Source organism: Cottoperca gobio, chromosome 13 (assembly GCF_900634415.1).
Source record: "Cottoperca gobio chromosome 13, fCotGob3.1, whole genome shotgun sequence".
NCBI classification, from domain to species: domain Eukaryota; kingdom Metazoa; phylum Chordata; class Actinopteri; order Perciformes; family Bovichtidae; genus Cottoperca; species Cottoperca gobio.
In genome coordinates this window covers 2,697,314-2,702,064 of record NC_041367.1, presented here as the reverse complement: position 1 = coordinate 2,702,064, position 4,751 = coordinate 2,697,314, and positions in this window count along the sequence as shown.

The following is a 4,751-nucleotide window of genomic DNA, read 5'->3' as shown; positions in this document are numbered from 1 at the left end:
CGCCTGGCTGTAGTAATGGGACCGGCCGGCAGGTGGAGGTACCTGCTCGGCTGTCGCTGATGCGTTCACGTGCGTTAGGAAAATCGAGGCTTCGACCATAGAGACTAAAGACAGTGACAATGTGTTTTAGCTTCTTCCTCTGATACACAGTGGCTACTGAGCATTTTGATGTATAACACATCAGGTGTTTCATTTTGATGGTGCCAATCACTGAAGTTTACGCGTCTTTTCTTTAAATGTGCCATATTTCATGCTTTAAAGTCACACTTGTGTCGGCTGTATGAGGCTCATGCAGCAATACTTAGGCTTTTAGGACTGGCATGTAAAAATGTCAGATTGAGAGATGTTTTTTGCTGCTAAAATCAATATAAATAAAGCATAATGAACCAAAATGGATCGTGATGAAAGAAAAACTGCAGGATATTTTGCAGAACAGAAAGTCCATAAGGGTGCAAATCACTTTCTGGCCACCTGATGGGCTATTCTGGCAAAAACCATCTTACATGTGCAGCTGTGCTAATAGTATACTGTTTGGATGCTGGAGGGGGAGATTTCTAAAATGTTTAAGATCATATTGCACAAGTTTAATCTGCAACTAATGATTATTTAATTATAGATTGATCTGCCGATTCAATTCCATATGAATAAATGTACTGTAGATCAAACAGAGTAAAAGAAACCGAGTGAACTGAGGGAAAGAAACACTGACAATTATACAACTCAATAACTCTTATGTGGATATATCAATTAGCTCACTCCCTCTTCTATTTCTGTTGACAGTGTTCACCTAGTTATACAACCTGCTTTGCAAAGATAATGATGTCTGGCTCAGGCTGTGCAGGTGGTCTGATTCCCACACTCCTCCTCACTCTCACCAATATATCTCAGAATATTCAATGTGGCTATAAAAATAAGTAGTTATATATGATTTCTGCATGGGCATCTTTCCACAATGTCTTGTTTTAATATTCAGGAGTCTCCATATTTGAGAGGTTGAAAATCTTCCTCAAATCTCTCTCATTTTTCTGACTGCATACAAAAGTATCCAACATCGTTTAATGTCAAATCAACATGAAAAACTAATGATTTCTTTCCACACCCATAATGATATTCAGCACTTCAAGGCCTCTGAAGATTAGTCATACAGACCCGAGTACCCAGCCAGTGCAGGAATGCAGTTAAAATTGAAATGATGGTATAAAAACATAAATGGCACGGCATTACTTCAGTGGCTAGTGGTAAAAGAAAAGTGGTTAGTTTAATCCTTCCATTCTCATAATTCCCAAGTTTCACAAAGGCAGCTAAGGACAAAGTCTTTGCAGTCATGCCCACACATTCTGATCTCAAGCTTCTCGAAAACAAGTTGTACCGAAAACATCCAGTCCGCCTGACTGTTTATAAATGAGATTGGTTTGTGTGACCTTGTTATTCTCGGAATCCACTGAAGCATCATCCATTATTTTGTGGGAAATGTTGAATGAATTTATTCTCCTGCTGCCAAAAAAGTGATATGACTTTGTAATGAAAGCATAGCTCAGAGAGAGAATCTCAGTTCATCAAGGTGGAGGCCTTGAAAGAGACGGAGAGTCTCTGTCATCGCTGATGTGTTCTGCTCAATACTCTGACCCTCCAGGCAAACAAAGGGCAGCGGTCAAGCACAAGGCCTCCAACGCCGTCCATAAGGAAAGGTGAGAGCCATCAATCTGCTGCTCCTGCACTGTGTGTGTATGTGCCTGTTTGTGTACACACATGTAAGTGCGTAGAGAGACGTGACTCTGCCGTCGCAGTCTGTATTTAGAGACGTTCACATGGGGAACATCTGGATGGAGCCCGAGGTCGCCGAGGGTGTTCTCATTACCAACACTTCATAAAAGGGCATTCTCACGGCTGACGGCTCAGTCTGGTGGGTATGACCTTGGGACGTTGCAGAAAGACAGACGCTGCTGTAGACTTTTGTCCTTCTGGGTTTTGTTTGCATTGAGAAAAAAACAAGGATCCATGCATTCAAATCAAGTTAATAATTAGACTTATTGCAACATGCTTTGTCATCTAAGCTTTATTTCAACCTGCCGTACGAGCGACGGGAACGTTTTAGATGTTGGAACTTATTTCAGAAACAATATGTAAAGCAGTTAACAGCGAGAGACAGAACAATTATTGTGCCATGAATTACACATGTTTGTCTATTTAAAAGATAATTTTGCAAAGCCAAGAAAGTTGCACTTTTAGAGAGACTACACACCCAAAAACTTTCTCTCGCTGAAGCTACGATGCCTGGTATCAGGAGGTACTCACACGAGCAGTGGGTCTTGTTCTTTCTCTCCCTGACTCATAAAAAGACCAGGAGTCGCTGGATAAAACACATCAAGTAAGATGACGTTACATTTATATGTGGAACATAGCTACATTACCTCGCTAGCTAGTGTTTTTAAAACAAACATCATTTGTGTCATTCTTGCATGAAATAAGGGGTTTTAGAAAAACCTGTTTGTATCCCTCAAATTAAATCAGTATTGTTTGGTCCTGTGTCGACCTTTTGCACCGCAGACATTTTGACAAGACAGGAAAAGCAAGAGGTGACATTGATCACAATAACGGTGGCTTGGTTCCATTAAGTGTTCAGGCCATTCTAGTGCTCCGGCATATCTTAAAGATCTCATAGTACCTTATAAACCAACTAGAGCATTGCGCTCCCAGACTGCAGGGTTACTTGTGGTTCCTAGAGTCTCTAAGAGTACAATGGGAGCCAGAGCCTTCAGCTATCAAGCTCCTCTCCAGTGGAACCAGCTTCCAGTTTGTGTTCGGGAGGCAGACACACTCTCCACATTTAAGAGCTGGCTAAAGACTTTCCTTTTTGATAAAGCTTATAGTTAGGGCTGGCTCAGGCTTGCCTTGGATCAGCCCCTAGTTATGCTGTTATAGGCTTAGACTGCCGGGGGACACCTCTCTGCTCTCCTCCCTCTCTATCTGTATGCATTTATGTAAATGTATGTTACTAACTCATCATCCGGAGTTTCTGTCTTTCATGTGGCAGGTTGCCACTGATAAAGTTTACGTCAGGATCATGAATCGTGGCTGCGCCTGCTGCCCTGGTCCTGCTGGACACCGGGAAGCCGTTTGACATTTTCCTGGATTCATCCAAACTTTCTCTTTTTCAACACAACATCATTTCTGTCACATGTTGTATTTGTACTATGTTGTTTATCCTGTACACACGACATCTACTGCACGTCTGTCCGTCCTGGGAGAGGGATCCCTCCTCAGTCTCTCCCTGAGGTTTCTTCCATTTTCTCCCCCTTTAATTATGGGGTTTCTTTTAGGAAGTGTTTCCTTGCGCAATGCGAGGGTGTAAGGACAGAGGGTCTAAAGACAGAGGGTCTAAGGACAGAGGGTCTAAGGACAGAGGGTCTAAAGACAGAGGGTATAAAGACAGAGGGTCTAAGGACAGAGGGTCTAAAGACAGAGGGTCTAAGAACAGAGGGTCTAAGGACAGAGGGTCTAATGACAGAGGGTCTGAGGACAGAGGGTCTGAGGACAGAGGGTCTAAGGACAGAGGGTCTAATGACAGAGGGTCTAAGAACAGAGGGTCTGAAGACAGAGGGTCTGAGGACAGAGGGTCTAAGGACAGAGGGTCTAATGACAGAAGGTCTAAGGACAGAGGGTCTAAGGACAGAGGGTCTAAAGACAGAGGGTCTGAGGACAGAGGGTCTAAGGACAGAGGGTCTAAGGACAGAGGGTCTAAGGACAGAGGGTCTGAGGACAGAGGGTCTAAGTACAGAGGGTCTAAGGACAGAGGGTCTGAGGACAGAGGGTCTGAGGACAGAGGGTCTAAGGACAGAGGGTCTAAGGACAGAGGGTCTAATGACAGAGGGTCTAAGTACAGAGGGTCTAAGTACAGAGGGTCTAAGGACAGAGGGTCTAAGGACAGAGGGTCTAAGTACAGAGGGTCTAAGGACAGAGGGTCTAAGTACAGAGGGTCTAAGGACAGAGGGTCTAAGGACAGAGGGTCTGAGGACAGAGGGTCTAATGACAGAGGGTCTGAGGACAGAGGGTCTAAGGACAGAGGGTGTAAGGACAGAGGGTGTAAGGACAGAGGGTCTAAGGACAGAGGATCTAAGTACAGAGGGTCTAAGGACAGAGGGTCTAAGGACAGAGGGTGTAAGGACAGAGGGTCTAATGACAGAGGGTCTAAGTACAGAGGGTCTAAGGACAGAGGGTGTAAGGACAGAGGGTGTAAGGACAGAGGGTCTGAGGACAGAGGGTCTAAGGACAGAGGGTCTGAGGACAGAGGGTCTAAGGACAGAGGGTCTAAGGACAGAGGGTCTAAGGACAGAGGGTCTAAGGACAGAGGGTCTGAGGACAGAGGGTCTAAGGACAGAGGGTCTAAGGACAGAGGGTGTCGTATCCTGTACAGTCTGTAAACACTGAGACAAATGTATAATTTGTGATATTGGGCGATATAAATACATTAAATTTAGTGAGCCAGCACACACAGGCGCAGCCATCATTAATGTTATTAAAATGTTTCTACTGGCGTTACTATTTGAAACTTTCCGACAACACCCCGCCTCATGTGATCCATGTCGTGCAACAAAGAAACATCATTGGAGTATTAGCTGGTTTGCTGCACCATGAGTGGAACCAAACAAACAAAAGGATCGTTTTTATGTAATTTAAGACGCAATCGCCACCACGTGGTGTCGTCTCTGCAGAGAACAACACACTTCACACGAGACACCACAGGCGAGTGC